The sequence below is a fragment of the Thermobia domestica genome, chromosome 13, assembly GCF_964235325.1.
Source record: "Thermobia domestica chromosome 13, izTheDome1.hap1.1, whole genome shotgun sequence".
Taxonomy (NCBI): domain Eukaryota; kingdom Metazoa; phylum Arthropoda; class Insecta; order Zygentoma; family Lepismatidae; genus Thermobia; species Thermobia domestica.
The window spans coordinates 200663690-200681203 of record NC_137466.1 but is presented as its reverse complement, the minus strand read 5'-3'; the positions used below and the strand labels follow the sequence as shown (position 1 = coordinate 200681203).

The 17514-nt window shown below is 38.0% G+C and overlaps 1 protein-coding gene and 1 non-coding gene across 2 annotated transcripts in view; both read left to right on the top strand.

The window, feature by feature from the left end:
* Nucleotides 1–17514, top strand: part of LOC145668951 (calcitonin gene-related peptide type 1 receptor-like) — a 201309-nt gene that overhangs the window by 89965 nt on the left and 93830 nt on the right. The gene's annotated exons all lie outside the window — the stretch shown is intronic.
* Nucleotides 4305–4377, top strand: TRNAA-AGC (transfer RNA alanine (anticodon AGC)). Its single transcript has one exon. It is a non-coding gene; the product is annotated as a tRNA-Ala (tRNA).

Sequence of the window (17514 nt, the reverse complement as noted above, 5' to 3'; positions counted from 1 at the left end):
TAACTTCTTGGTATTCATTCAGCTTCTTAAGAATAAGTTTAATCTGAACCAGTATTCCTCTATTCAAACCGGAAGAGATAAAAATCACAATTTCCTGTTTCAACACTGATTGTCATAATTGTAAAAAAAAAAAAAATGATTCATAGCAAGAGTCAGTTTTCTGATATTTATTCAGGACCGGTGCCGCACGGATATGTTATATCTCGGGTTTTATTGTGACCGGAAATGGTAGAAAACTTGTATAAGTACCGGTGAAAGAAAATGGGAGGGAGTAGTAATGGAGTCTGATCTATCTTTTCTCTGCTTGATTGAGGGATGTCACGTGACCTGCTTACGTGGTATGACGTCATTGGGGTCAATGGCTCTTCATTTGGCAAGGATATCTAGGCTCAAACCCTTAGGGTGTTCCTATGCATCCCTGGGTAGAAACTATGGCCATGGACCAGGACCCCAGGGGCATAAAATTTCGGTCAGGTGTCGCATATTACTACAATGATTTTTTTTTAAAGTTTGACGTCAGTGCTTATACACTTTAGGCTAATTTAGACGAATGATAAATGAAAATGAATATCTAATTGTACAATTAAAAGTTTACTATGCTCTCCCAGCTTGAACTGAAGCCAGGACGACGTGTACTAAATGCGATCAGTAGTTAGCTGACAATTTGGACGTCTCCTGCGCTTCTTTTATAGGTGATTTCTGCGTGATTCGTTCCTTCTCGGGTTCCGTCGTGTTAGCTTCGTGTCTTCCTGTTTATTACATGTGTATCGTCTGCTTGTATTGATGACTACAAACAGTAACAAGTGTTTTATTGATATAACATGTGCTCGCAATGAAAGATGGGAATGCTTACAATATTATTTTTCTTATCTAATCTGATTCACGATATTAGAAAGCAGGACAGTAAGCAAAAATATTGTAGAAAAAATGCTTTCTGTAATCAATCTATTATCCATAAAATAAGTTCTAATATACGCATGTATATTCTTGTTCAAGAAAGTAATAGCTACTCACATCTCTTTTGAAAGCTTGCACTCCTAGGCATAGATAGAAAGAAGCTAAACAAATATTAATTTTGATAGGCTGTTTAACATCTTCATGTTTGAACGCAATGTACTAAATTATAAAACGTCCTACATTTTCGAGAAAACATCATTTTAAAGACAGACCGGTACCAAAATTTTTTGACAAGACTGTAGATCAGCGTTTCCCAACCGGTGTGCCGCGGCACACTGGTGTGCCGCGAATGGGCCGCTGGTGTGCCGCGAGAAAATCGAAACAAATTATTAATTCTATACGAACCAAATTGCAAGACATAGGGGAAAATGTATATTTGTATTTCACATTACTATGAACATCTACTATAAATCTACAATTTTAAGTTTCATACTGTGTTACTTTTCTGTACATTTTTAATGTTTGAAAACGTATTTATCATTGTCATGACCATTGTTGCTTCTTTATTGTTGCAGACTATTTTGTAACTTGAAATTTTAACATATCATTCAATAAATTCAACAAAGCAAACATGCATACAAATTACCTACAATTGTGTTTTAAAAGTATAGGAGATTTGTTTATTTGTTCGTTATTTAGTGATCTTCCCTTTTAGTTAGAGGTTAGATACAGTTTTCGAAAGAGAAAGTTGATTTTTAAAAACCCGAGTCCTATATTTCATTGCTATTGTTTTCTATTTTAAAATTAGAATGAAAAATAAGTATAATGATTTAGCACGGGGGAAAATCAGTAATCTTTCTTCTCTGTAAGAAGGAGATCAGTAATCACATTAAAATACCACGGTATTTTATATTTACAAATAATAATAGTAATTATATATATATATATATATATATATATATATATATATATATATATATATATATATATATATATATATATGGGTGTGCCGCGAGAATTCAAGTTATACCTGTAGTGTGCCGCAAGTTGAAAAAGGTTGGGAAACGCTGCTGTAGATGTTGATGTAACATCACGCTCAGTCGATCTCACGCTCACTTTTTGAGGTAGAGGTCGAGTGAAAGCGAGTTGTGAGCTCATTTGCACTGACCTCATGAAATCGGGTATCTTTAACTCTCTATCCAGCTTTTCGAGTGATCAAGGTGGCCACAACAAAAATTCAAGATACTGAGGTTCCACGCTCCCCATTAAAAATGAATATGTGTTTAACCTCTATAATTTGAAATTTTATTCGTTCAACCTCTAGAACTCGAAGATATGAATGTCCCTTAAATTATAAAAAAGAAAGATCATTAGTAAAAATAAAATACAGTACATGTATTGTTTTGGAGGGGGTCTTACATGTCCAGATATGAGCAAAACACAATTACAGTACACATTAAGAACAAGGACAATTATGTAAAAGCATAGAACTATAGCTTCGAGTTATCGAGGTCACATCAAGAAAAATTCGACTTATAAGCATAGATGTAAACTTGGATTTGTAGAGGTTTGCAGATACGAATGTTCGAGTTACCGAGGTTTTTAAATATGATTATGAAACCCTTAAAATTCGACTTACCGAGGTTGTAATTTATAAACTTTCGACTTACAGGGGTTATTTTAACATTGAGTGTTATGGAGAGTTCAATGGAGTGAAGAAAAATTCTAGTTTTTAAGGAATTCGAGTTATCAAGGTCCAACTGTGTAGGCCATATATTGCTAAGGTAGGATAGTCCATTACTATGATAGACTAAGACCTCTCTCCAGTTATACCTACTGATGGGGCGAGTAGAAGTTTAGCTTTATATCCATTGTGGGCGCCGGAGCGTTAAATATATGTTATATCCGCCATTTTAGTTCATGGAGACGTGTCGTCACCACAAGGCACTGAATCCCACGATATGATCACAACCCCATTGAGTCCAACCTATGATCTGAGAAGACACTGGAAACCAGGGAGAAGCTAAGATGCCAGACCTACCTCAGATTATGGCTGAGATACCGTATCATAGTCATCATTGTTAGTCTCATGACTAACACACAGTGATGCCAATCTGAAATGTTATAAAATCCCCTCTCGAGAGGCAGAAATTCCCATTTTACTCCTGAATTTCCCACGCTATACTAGTAACAAAGGAAACAGGAACAGTGAAATAAGTGTGTATCAGCCATTCTCTTCAATACATGAGTGACTTATCCAAAAATTCCGATCGTCTGCGGTTATCAAATAGTTTATGAACAAGAATTTTCCTTAATTGATACAGACAATTGAAACTGCTGATAAACATAAATAATGAGCTTAAGTAGTGAGTAATTTTGTTGTGAGTTTAGTGTTTCCATCATGCTTTTGTGCCCATAATCATCCATTGAACGTAATTGAACTAGATAAACTTCATTCTTCAGTCATTTCGTATGTAACGAAGTTGGGCATTTGTCGTTTTATTTTCTTCCGTTAATTCTTTCTTTCATTTCTCTCTTATTTTATTTTTTTTAAAATACAAACGTACAATTTACATTCCGAGTCATTTGTTTTTTGAAATATATGTCACTACATAAGTCACTTTAACCCTAACATACATTTTATAGTAATAATATTTGACAATTAGCCAGGGGCGGATCTAGAAGGTAAAAACTGGGAGAGAGGTCAGTCAGAAGCCAGACTACGATAGGTATATCATGAGTCTACTATAAACTTTGAAATATATATATATATATATATATATATATATATATATATATATATATACACTGAAGACCTAGGCTCCTTGGCCCCAGGCTAGATCCGTCATTGCAGTAAGCATTAATTTCAACGCCTCCCGCACATAGATATATGAAAAATTCTACAAATTTATCCGTTTACAAAAATTCCCTTTGTCTTTTATCGAGAAATAATCGTAAAATTCCCACAATATGGGATATTTCCCATGGGTTGGCATCACTACTAGTGCACGTACGTTTGGTGTAAGAGATTTCGTGTTGATTGTCGGTCGGAGAACATCACACACACAACACTGATTCAGATCCCACTTTTAAAACTGTCAATCACGTCCTATGTTAACTTCACTGTTGACAAATGACATGAAAATCTAAATCAATATGGCCAAGATATCTTCCCAAACTTGTCTCGGATTTTTTTTTTTTTTTAATAGAGATAACAGTTGGCGCTGAGAACGTTGCGGAGCGAAGAATGTATGGATTTACGAAAGGTGTTACGTACTGATTTGTTTCAGGTCAATTAAGTAGAACAAATTTTACCTGAGAGCAGAAGGGCGTGGTTCTTTCTGATCAACTTGCATAACATCTTGGCTCTTGTATATGTAAATGGATATGATACACCATGTTCATAAGGGGATGTAGCTCAGATGGTAGAGCGCTCGCTTAGCATGCGAGAGGTACTGGGATCGATACCCAGCATCTCCAATTTTCTGTTTTTCTTAAATATTTATAAATAGGGAAGTGAGTTATGGAACATGTTTTTAAAACGTGTTAATTAATTTGTAAAACTCAGTAGTCTAAAGACAAAGTTGGTGAGTATCAACATTGTCAGATTTATATAAGAAATTATTCGCTTCGGTTTGTAGTGGCTTCAAACAATATGACGGCCATATCGAAGGATATAGCCTAGTCTTATAATTTGGGAGCTCCTGATGTCCAGAACGGAGTCTTAATCGTTTGATTTTATTGCTTTTACCCCCCTCCCTTCCCTCAAACTTGTTTTGATGTTCTAACTTTATGATTATCAAATGCTAAAAAAGAGGGATCTTTTTGATTTTTCGAAGTAAATCTTCATTATAATTGCTCTGCGAAAATTCCATTGACAGTACATCCCACATTTGATAGCCCATGACACGAGAACCGAAAGCCCGCCTAGCATAATATTTTACATACATCTATAGCAGGTTAAACTCTGCTATCATGCAGTGTTGGGAAGTAACGTAACGCAAGTAACGCGTTACTTGTTAAGTAACGTTTCCTAGTAACGCGTTACATTTCTTCCAAAGTAACTGTAACGGTAACGCGTTACAAATTTTTAAGTAACATCCCTAGTTTGCGTTACTTTTTTCGCGTTACATTTCGGATGAGTAACTACAATATATGTATTTTTTTTTTCGGAAAAAGATGTTTCTTTCTTGTAAATGAATTTCTCAGAATGAAACAATCGAGCGTGAACTATGTATGTCAGTGACCGACAGTCACAGACATACAGAGAAACAGATAAGTTTGTAGTGCCACTTGCTGTTTTTTTGAAGATGAGGACAGCTTTAGAGAAACCACGTGTACTGATTGCAAGCACCTGGAAGATTTTGTCGTAGATTTTGACAGCTTCAAATCAATACATTCAGTGAGTGAACTAGGAGTACAATGATACCGGTAGTCTATTTTATTTTGATTGGTGTTATTTTTATAAAGATGGAGAACGAATATATTTTACCGTTCGAACATTTGAAAGAATACTTCTTTTTTTTTTTTTTTTTTTTTTTAAAAAAAAAAGAGCTTAGGTTGATGGTGGACAGAATTTAAAAGTAAAGTGTCTGAACTGCCCCGGCGGAAAATATTTATCAACAACTAGGGTGCCATAATTAACGATTTACAGTAAGGGGTTAATATGAATAAACTGTGTTTTGATGAGCAGGTCTACTTTATTACTAGAAAATAGTTTGCTGATGGTATGTAATATTGGAGTTCTTTCAGATCAGTTTGCTTATCCTAGAGTCTGTGAACGTCACATGATCTGTGTTGTAAGATGATTTGCATATTTAAATTGTTCGTGAAATTATGCGTAATATTTCAATTTAATTAGGAATTTGCGTATAAAGAATTTTGAGATTTAAATAATTACCAGCGGGAGCATATAACTTCTATTAATATTTCTATGTATATTTATGGTTTATGGTGTTATGTAAATGAATAGTAATGAACAACAGGGCAGGACTTAAGCGAGAAGCAATGAGAATTTGATATTAATTAATATTAACGTCTAAGAAGATAGCGAATTTTATATTTTGATATGCTAGTTTGCATGGATAGAGGCAGAGAAAGCTTCCCAGAAAAAAAAAAACTTAAAGAAAGCATGCGTGCTTAACGGAGCGTTGGCCTCCCACGTTGTAGAAGATTTTTGAAGTCAATATAACCATCGGAATAAGGATAGAAAACCTATGAGATTCAGATTTTGCTTAGATGTATTGCTAGTTGAATTTCCTAGTGTTGTTATAGGAAGTTGCATACACTATCACTACCGAGACACAGTTCCTACGAAGACAATCCCTTAAAAATCATAAAATTTTTAGCATGTCTATGAGAGAAATCCGAATACAAAGAGGTGTTATTTTTTTTAAACACGCCCATTTTTAGCGTGTTCGACTTTTAAAGCGTCGTTTTGCCAACGGAACATTCTCAGAGAAAGAGAAGTTGACTATTTTAAAATTATTGACGAGTCTACTTGAACTAGAGGGGAAGCTGTCTAGAACGTTGTTTGTAATGGTTCCATGACATCTGCTAGATGTCTCTGTAAATATATAGTTATCGTCTGCACCGCTGATATGATTTGAATGATAATATGTGTTACGTTATGTAAATAAACTTTCTGGGTGTTCCCGTAGTATTAGACATATGTAGTTCGATATATATTTTTTGTTTTGTCAAATTGGCTTGTACTAATACCAATTTAGGCCTAGTTTGTGGTTGTGGAAGGTATGCAGGGAGACTAACACATACCTTTTTTTTTATATATATATAACCGAGAAGGCAATACTGTTGCAAAAGAAAAGCGACCTTCCAATCAGTAATATTATGTCGTTTATCATGTGTCAGGCTACTTCAGCCTTATCTAGAGTCATTTTAATTTGTTTGCATTTTGCATAGTTCATTTAATTTGTTTAATTAACATCATTAATTTGTTCAGAAACCAAATCCTTCAATGCATCCGTTTCTGTAATTCATCATATTCAATGTCACTTGTTCAAGCAGTTCCTGGTGTCGCCGATAGGTGGTGTCACCTGACAAAGGTGTTTAAGTAAACATGTCAAGTGACAGAGTTTAAATAATGTTGGTGTTTGTGTTAATATTTCTCGTAATTACGGCACAGTGTGTGTGCGTAACAGATACTAAATTGAAGCTTGATTATTAAGCAAGTTAACAAACATAGTGACAGACAACGATGCCATTGAAGTGATCGACAAAGTGGAAAAGAACATGAACAAGTGTGTTTTTTTTTAAGTTATGTAGGTCACTGGAAATTCGCAGGTGAGGGATGCACCTTCACCCCTATTCCAGTGGAGCGGGCTACTTTGGTTCGGCCCAACCCAGCAGTTGAAAGAAACAATGAAACTGCAAAGGAATATAACAGTACCCGGGACAACCAGAGAGTTAGTTATTCCTAAATCGCGAGACAGTGCATATCAAGCACTGCAAGTCGTAATCGTGTTGACCATCAGCTATTTGGAACTCTTACCATTCAGAAATGTGTGTACAAGAATAGTGCGTTAGTTACACACTGATATTCTGTGCGTGTGTGCTGTAGAATGGGCAATCATAGCTAGTTTACTTTCAGTATTTCCTCGTTTTCTCCGGAGTAACATTCTCGTGGTGGAATGGGAGAGTAGGAGATACCGATTATATATATATATAAAAGTGTGTTTACCATTTACTAGTGGGAAGAGACAAAGCTTTACATCATATTTCGTAAAGTGCTTCGCACCAGTATCAATTTTGTGCCATGTTTACGTCACACGCTATATCACTTGTTCACGCTACTAACAGTGAAATCGAAAGCGAGTAACATTCTTAGTGAAGAAAACGCATTGCCGTGTTCTATAGGAAATCTCCAATGCTATCGTATAGTATAGTTTAATTAAAATCCATTAAATACAAGAACTGAGCTATTTTTGCTTGTATTAAGTAGGCGGGTTTTGTGCAAGAGAACGTCATGAGAACTTTCGTCAAATAACAAATGTATTTCATAGTTGTATCACACCAAGGACTACCCAGTTGAACCGCCTCTGGTGTTTGCTGAAATTCCATGGCAGAGGAAACCTGACGGTTAGCAGAACCTAGGAAGAGGATGGTCCACAACTTTGGAAGAAACTCGACCCGGAAGTGCATTCAATCGTGAAACTAGAGACACTTCAAGAAAGAAGAGCGCGGCGTGATAAATACAAAAGTGCACAAACAGTAATAATTGCGAGCTCAAAGTGTGAGAAAGAAATATTAAAAGAAATATTTTTTTTTTTTTGCTCAGGTCTCTTAGCGAGACCGCGCGCGCGAGTGCTTTTGTAAATATAATTTCGGTGTGCTCTGGAATTACGGAAGTGGTGCATTAAATCAGGATTACCACTGGAACGTTGACTTCTTTTATTGTTGCAGTTGGCCGCAAGGTAATGTGTTACCCTTTTGTCTTTCTTGTTTGCTTTTCAGGCCGGAAGCTGGGTCTATCAATGGATCGTAATTGCGATGAGCATATTGTGGGTATCTTTCGCATACAGGATGGGTGTTAAAACCATATTAACCTGTAAATTAGAGTGTCATGCCTAGCAGGAATCTTATTTATTTTTTTTTTAAATTTTAACTTTTATTCATTCTAAGACTCTACCGACCGACTAAATTCACTAAAAAAAAACTTTGTGGCAGGAGGTTACAGTAATTTAAAGTAAATATCAGTTTAAATATTAAGATTCCTCCCACATTTGCATTTTTGCATATTAATGATTTTAGTAATTTATTCATATTATGCAAACTCACAGTCCTCCGCTCACAAAGAACTTGGCTGCCTTGCGCGTGGGGCACGACACACACACCATCCTGGATGTATGTTTTGTTTTAGAAATGTCCTTTGCTAAAATTTGCTTTTGTTAGTAAATCTTGTGGCAAGAGAAATAAAGTAAAGTCTTGTTTTCTTTTTCATTTTCTGGTCAGTAAAGAATGTTGCCACAAGAAATGAAAGATACCCAACGTTTTTACGATATTTAGTGCAAGCCAGACGCGGGTAGCAGTAGATGTGTTTTTTCTTTCAGGTTGTCGCGCTGCCATCCAGAAAGTTTATTATTTCTGTGTGTATTATTGTGGTGTTATATGCATTTATTTTGTTGAAGTGTATTGCCAAATTTTAAACCTTTTTTGGAGGGGAATAACATTTAGTGAATCAAGTTTAGGCATTTTAGAGAACCTAGTTACTTATTTAGAGTTCATAATCACTTGATGGTAGTAACGCGGAGACAAGCTAGAGCGATGGAAGGCTTTGTAGGCGACAATAGCATTAACGAACAATATGCGCAAGTAATGGAATTTCCATCGGAGTCTCAGGACACCGGGAGCGATGCGGTAGGAAATGTAAACACCTCTCTCCAGGAAGTAGTTCCGCCTGGAGAAGGTACCGTTAGTAATGAGAGGGCTAATGAATCGGAGCAGGTTAGGGAACCGGTTCCTAGCACATCAGCGCAAGTCACATCTGTAACTGACCCGTGTCTCGCGTCACTGTTTAGCATGTTGAAAGAAATAGCAGGCAAGTTAGAAAAGCAGGAAAAGAAGCAAGAAAGAACGTTATTAGAAATTTCAGGGAAACAGGAGAAATCGCTTTCGGAGATTTCAAAGAAGTTAGAGAACCAAGAAAAGAATCATGAAAAGTCACTTTTAGAAATTTCAAGTAAATTAGAAACCCAAGAAAAGACGCATCAGAGAACCTTTTCGGAATTAGCAAGTAGGCAGGAGAACGCTAGCAGAACCATGCTAGATAGGTTAGAAGCTGTTAAAGAACAGATCACTGCCAGTTTCCGGCATGAGATGCTCCAAAACGTGACAGAGCTAGAAGCAAGGATCGATTCCTCAGCGGAAGCTCTGGAATCCAAGATAACAGCATCCTGCCAGGAACTAAAATCATCAGTTGAGGCAACAGAGAATAAAATTAGTGAATTAGAGGCTCACACTGAAAGCAGGATAGGCGAGATATCTGAGGTCCTTGGTTCGGATCTCGCTCAGGTATCTCGTGATGTCAACCATCTACGTGGTGACATGGAGAGAGTGGGGGAAAATGTAGCCGCCGTTTCTACTGAAATAGATAGAGTAAAAGCTACAGTAGATAGTTCAGTGGGCCACTTACAATCTAAGTTGCGTAGAGCGGAACTGAGATGGGAGGAACAGCTGGAACTGTTAAAGGAGTCGGTCCGAGAAAACAGTTCCAGTTGTCAAAACACAGCCTCTGTCTCGCATGAGAGAATCGAAACGCCGGTCGCTGGACCGAGCCATGCGGGACAGTTCCCTGAGCTTCCCAGGCGTGAGAACTCAGACGAGCAGGCTGCCCCTCCCCCTCAAAACATAAACAACATCACCAGTAGCAATAGTAGTGTTGCGAATTGCCAGGTAGCGTCAGCCTTAGGGCTATTACATCGAGATCTGTCACTTCCTGTTTTTACAGGAGTTGAATCAGAAATACAGGCCCATAATTTTCTAGTAGAGCTAGATAACTATTTCGATTTAACGGGTGTACCAGAAGAGAGACGGTTGGTCTTTTCCTCCCACTGCTTCCGTGGCATCTCACGCCAGTGGATGCAGGTGACTTTGAAGAAATGCGCTAATTACCAAGATCTCGTTAGACATTTCAAGAACGCCTATCTTAGCGAGGAGAAACTTGCTAATCTCCGTGCCTCTATTTTGACGTCACGCTTCGAGACACGGGGAAGCAAGAAGCCGACAGAATACTTGTTGGAATTACTGCATACCAACAGTATTCTCGACCCCCCGTTACCGCCCCAGGTACTGTTGCGAGTTCTTCCACGGCAATTGCCATTCTCAATCTATAGATGTATTGTGTCATCTAAACCTCGATCTATAGATGAATTATTGAATATTGTTGGTGAGCTGCAGTCCACCTATCAGCCACCAAGTAACAACAACAGTAGGAGGGGAATAAATACACTTACGGTAGAAGAAGAAGAAGAAGATGTAGGACGATCTTCCCCCCCCCCACGAAACAGTAGGCCGAGTAACCCCACCAGAGACAGGAGGTTCCACAGGGACAATGGGCCTTATTACAATAGGGGTTCACGAAGAGGCAATGTAAACAGAAATGGAAATAATAATGGCAATTGGCGTTCGAGAAATTCCAGTGGTCAGGAGCGTGACACTGGAGATTCTCGAACGAGAAATCAAAACAATCGAGGACAACGACGTGGAAGGAATAGGGGTCGTGCACAAGCTCGCAATAATAATAGAAATAGTGACTATGCTGCGGAGGTTAATGAGCTCCGAGTTCATAACGATAGGACTGAACAGTCCCCGAGACAAGTCTCGTCTCGTGGGAATTCACGTGCGAATAGCCCTGGAACTAGTCAACGCCACTGAGAACTGTCCGCATGTTCTCAGAGCGGTGACTTGAATACTGGAGTACTGAATATTCAGGATAAACCGGCGAAATGTATTTCTGAGGATATGCGTAATTGTGTTATTGCATGCAACAATGTTGTAGAAGAAGAAAAAGAAGAAAGTAGTGAGACATTTGTAAAGACTTTAGAGACACTTGAGAATGGGGATTGTGAAACCTGTAGACGTATAATTAGCACGACACATTTCGATCGTGAAGGAAATAACGACATTCGTCATCCCGAAATTATGCTTTTACAGAGAAATGGGGACAAAATTAAAATAAACAAAAAATTGTTTGACGAGACGAATGCGATCTTTAGGAACCTTTTAGATAGTTCGACCGAAAAGCTACCCAATAACAATTTAGTAACACTTCCGGAGGTAGAAGTAGGTCTATTTAATAGCAAAATTCTGGCATTATTGGACAGTGGCGCGAGCATCTCGGCTATCTCACTGCAATGTTGGGAAGAAATACGTAAGCGAGACCCCCCACCAGCATTCATTAAGTCAGCGAACATTAGAGTCAGTTCAGCGTTCGGTCGCGCCGTCGCTTCGATCATCGGCCAAGTATTGTTAGAACTTGTGATTGCAGAAAAGGAGTACTATACTTCAGCAATAGTAGTGAAAGGGCTGAACCGTGAACTCATTTTGGGTTCACAGTTCTTTGTAGAAAGTAGAGCGATCCTAGATTATGAGAGAAACGTCCTTTCGCTTAACCATCCCCACCATATAGAAGTTTCTTTTCGAGACATCGAAATAGAGGAAGAAGACCTTTTCATAAGAAAATTATCCTGGGAGTTCGAAGAGGATGTGGTGGATTGTGAGAATCCCACACTTAGTAGTATGTGCGTGTCGAGGAGAGGACCGCTGACTACAGAGCAGTTCGAGCGAGCGTCAGCAGGCGGAGGCCACCAGGGAGAGTTGGCTACCCTGCGCAGCCAGTTGGACGATGGGAAGTTCCCAACTGCAGCCGAACTTGCAAACGTCGTTTACTCGCCACAGGAATGGGCGAAGGTTCGAACCCAGGCTACCCCAGAAGAAATCAGAGATCATGTCGAAAAGTATACTGATTTGAGTGGGGAGGAAAAGCAAAAGTTGTACGACGTGCTCTACAAACATCGAAGCATATTTGACGAGAAGCCCGGTACCATTAGGGATTACCAGCATTCCATTGAGGTGACCGATGATCGACCCATAAAGACAAGGATGTATCTTTACGCTCCTCGAGCCAGAACTGCTTTGGAGAATACCTTTAGTCAATGGATGACGTGGGGATTCGTACAGTAGAATACCACTTCGTGTAAGAGTCCGCTTGTTGAGTGCAAGAGAAGCACAGATCATTGCGCAAACTTATTAGAAACAATTAGCCAGTAATAATTAAGTTTCCTACACGATAGTATAACGTAGAAAAGATGAAGAAATCATTTAAAAGCTTGAAGCCGTGGTGTGCTTCGCTAGTGTGGGTGCCTCTCAACCACTAGGGTTGATGAGTAAAGAAAATGTCAATAAAGTATATTGGGAAATTAAATCATTGTAGCCTCTCACGAATGAATATCAAGAACGCATTTTCGTCGGTTATGAGCAAAGTTCAGTACGCAGTATTCGAAATAGCATTGCCGCAAAACAAAGAATGATCCTGAGACTAGAGAAGCATTGATGAAGAGAAACGTGTTCCACCTGAAAAAATACGTTCAGCGTGAAGCCACGCCTCCTCAGGACACAGCTGACCTGATGACGTAGGAAAGGCAGGAAATAAACACAGCACGTCATACAGGATGGAGAGCTGAAGAAGAAATAAACACTCCCTGACGCACCTCTTTACGTCTGGCCTTCAAGAGAGTAGTTGCGCGGAGTGTAATACAACAGCTGAATCAGGATATTACAAAAGAGATGAATTTAGTATAGAATGATGAGTATAAAGTGATTATGACATGTTAGGAATTATTATTTGTTTGTTATTAGTGCTTAGTTTACCATTTTATTATTACTATGATATATTGATGTATTTTGGGAAATTTCTTGTGTAAAGTTAAGATATACGGGATATGTATGTGATTTATGTAAAGTATATTAGTAACTCTTCTGAGAAAATGCAACGATTAAGCGATTAACGGTTGCATTTCCTTAGGAGGGGAATAAATGTGAACGTCACATGATCTGTGTTGTAAGATGATTTGCATATTTAAATTGTTCGTGAAATTATGCGTAATATTTCAATTTAATTAGGAATTTGCATATAAAGAATTTTGAGATTTAAATAATTACCAGCGGGAGCATATAACTTCTATTAATATTTCTATGTATATTTATGGTTTATGGTGTTATGTAAATGAATAGTAATGAAAAACAGGGCAGGACTTAAGCGAGAAGCAATGAGAATTTGATATTAATTAATATTAACGTCTAAGAAGATAGCGAATTTTATATTTTGATATGCTAGTTTGCATGGATAGAGGCAGAGAAAGCTTCCCAGAAAAAAAAAAACTTAAAGAAAGCATGCGTGCTTAACGGAGCGTTGGCCTCCCACGTTGTAGAAGATTTTTGAAGTCAATATAACCATCGGAATAAGGATAGAAAACCTATGAGATTCAGATTTTGCTTAGATGTATTGCTAGTTGAATTTCCTAGTGTTGTTATAGGAAGTTGCATACACTATCACTACCGAGACACAGTTCCTACGAAGACAATCCCTTAAAAATCATAAAATTTTTAGCATGTCTATGAGAGAAATCCGAATACAAAGAGGTGTTATTTTTTTTAAACACGCCCATTTTTAGCGTGTTCGACTTTTAAAGCGTCGTTTTGCCAACGGAACATTCTCAGAGAAAGAGAAGTTGACTATTTTAAAATTATTGACGAGTCTACTTGAACTAGAGGGGAAGCTGTCTAGAACGTTGTTTGTAATGGTTCCATGACATCCGCTAGATGTCTCTGTAAATATATAGTTATCGTCTGCACCGCTGATATGATTTGAATGATAATATGTGTTACGTTATGTAAATAAACTTTCTGGGTGTTCCCGTAGTATTAGACATATGTAGTTCGATATATATTTTTTGTTTTGTCAAATTGGCTTGTACTAATACCAATTTAGGCCTAGTTTGTGGTTGTGGAAGGTATGCAGGGAGACTAACACATACCTTTGTTTTTTTTTTATATATATATAACCGAGAAGGCAATACTGTTGCAAAAGAAAAGCGACCTTCCAATCAGTAATATTATGTCGTTTATCATGTGTCAGGCTACTTCAGCCTTATCTAGAGTCATTTTAATTTGTTTGCATTTTGCATAGTTCATTTAATTTGTTTAATTAACATCATTAATTTGTTCAGAAACCAAATCCTTCAATGCATCCGTTTCTGTAATTCATCATATTCAATGTCACTTGTTCAAGCAGTTCCTGGTGTCGCCGATAGGTGGTGTCACCTGACAAAGGTGTTTAAGTAAACATGTCAAGTGACAGAGTTTAAATAATGTTGGTGTTTGTGTTAATATTTCTCGTAATTACGGCACAGTGTGTGTGCGTAACAGATACTAAATTGAAGCTTGATTATTAAGCAAGTTAACAAACATAGTGACAGACAACGATGCCATTGAAGTGATCGACAAAGTGGAAAAGAACATGAACAAGTGTGTTTTTTTTAAGTTATGTAGGTCACTGGAAATTCGCAGGTGAGGGATGCACCTTCACCCCTATTCCAGTGGAGCGGGCTACTTTGGTTCGGCCCAACCCAGCAGTTGAAAGAAACAATGAAACTGCAAAGGAATATAACAGTACCCGGGACAACCAGAGAGTTAGTTATTCCTAAATCGCGAGACAGTGCATATCAAGCACTGCAAGTCGTAATCGTGTTGACCATCAGCTATTTGGAACTCTTACCATTCAGAAATGTGTGTACAAGAATAGTGCGTTAGTTACACACTGATATTCTGTGCGTGTGTGCTGTAGAATGGGCAATCATAGCTAGTTTACTTTCAGTATTTCCTCGTTTTCTCCGGAGTAACATTCTCGTGGTGGAATGGGAGAGTAGGAGATACCGATTATATATATATATAAAAGTGTGTTTACCATTTACTAGTGGGAAGAGACAAAGCTTTACATCATATTTCGTAAAGTGCTTCGCACCAGTATCAATTTTGTGCCATGTTTACGTCACACGCTATATCACTTGTTCACGCTACTAACAGTGAAATCGAAAGCGAGTAACATTCTTAGTGAAGAAAACGCATTGCCGTGTTCTATAGGAAATCTCCAATGCTATCGTATAGTATAGTTTAATTAAAATCCATTAAATACAAGAACTGAGCTATTTTTGCTTGTATTAAGTAGGCGGGTTTTGTGCAAGAGAACGTCATGAGAACTTTCGTCAAATAACAAATGTATTTCATAGTTGTATCACACCAAGGACTACCCAGTTGAACCGCCTCTGGTGTTTGCTGAAATTCCATGGCAGAGGAAACCTGACGGTTAGCAGAACCTAGGAAGAGGATGGTCCACAACTTTGGAAGAAACTCGACCCGGAAGTGCATTCAATCGTGAAACTAGAGACACTTCAAGAAAGAAGAGCGCGGCGTGATAAATACAAAAGTGCACAAACAGTAATAATTGCGAGCTCAAAGTGTGAGAAAGAAATATTAAAAGAAATATTTTTTTTTTTTTGCTCAGGTCTCTTAGCGAGACCGCGCGCGCGAGTGCTTTTGTAAATATAATTTCGGTGTGCTCTGGAATTACGGAAGTGGTGCATTAAATCAGGATTACCACTGGAACGTTGACTTCTTTTATTGTTGCAGTTGGCCGCAAGGTAATGTGTTACCCTTTTGTCTTTCTTGTTTGCTTTTCAGGCCGGAAGCTGGGTCTATCAATGGATCGTAATTGCGATGAGCATATTGTGGGTATCTTTCGCATACAGGATGGGTGTTAAAACCATATTAACCTGTAAATTAGAGTGTCATGCCTAGCAGGAATCTTATTTATTTTTTTTTTTAAATTTTAACTTTTATTCATTCTAAGACTCTACCGACCGACTAAATTCACTAAAAAAAACTTTGTGGCAGGAGGTTACAGTAATTTAAAGTAAATATCAGTTTAAATATTAAGATTCCTCCCACATTTGCATTTTTGCATATTAATGATTTTAGTAATTTATTCATATTATGCAAACTCACAGTCCTCCGCTCACAAGTCCCGCTGATTATAGAGTAGTGTAATGTTTCTCTATATTCTTTATTTTTAATTTTACATAACAACGTTGTTATTATTATACAGGGCGTTAAAAAAATCTCTATACACCTGAATCGTGGCAAGTCAAAGTCGCATTCAAAGTCACATGAAATAAAATTTTATGCGAAGGTTGGCAACACTGCTATATTATCGCCTTGCGTGAAGTTCCTTTCTTTGATTCCAGTCGGCAAAGTGACGTTGAAGTGATTGTTGCATCTAGTTAGCGGTCTCTGAAACAATGGTGTTAACTTTGGAGCAACGAATATTTCTGGTTGAACAGGTGTTCCGTGAACAAGCTGAGTACAAACAGACAGTCAAAGATAAGTTTGCAGCTAGGTTTCCGGATACACCTGTTCCGAATCGTCACACTGTAAGGGCACTGATTTAGAGACATTGGAACGCTAATGGACTATGATCGAAGTGGTAGACCGTCAGTGCTCGATGAAGAAAAAATGCTACACATATCGGATGTAATGCAACGTAGCCCCCATAAACCACTTCGAAAACTTGCCCAGGAAGACGCAATAAGTGTTGGTACGGCACAAAAGGCGGTTCGTAAGGAACTGCGTCTTATCCCGTATAAAGTGAGAGTGGTGCAACAGTTACTTCCTCCCGACAGTGTAAAACGAGTGCAGTATTGTGAATGGTTTACACGGTTTGTTATGGACAAGTCTGACGATGTTTTGGACTTTTTTTTTTTTTTTTTTTTTTTTTACTGATGAGGCCTGGTTCTATTTATCAGGTTACGTCTATGCCCAGAACTCACGTTTGTAGTGTGCAGAAAACCCACACGTCATACTTGAAGTTCCTCTGCATGACCAGAAGGTAGGGGTGTGGATTGCAATATCCAGAAGAAGAATAGTCGGCCCCATATTTTTCAGACAAACAATAGATTTAACTCGTTATTGTGAAATTATTCACCAGTTCATGGGAGAACTAACGGAAGACGAAATTCGTAATGCTTGGATACAACAAAATGGCGC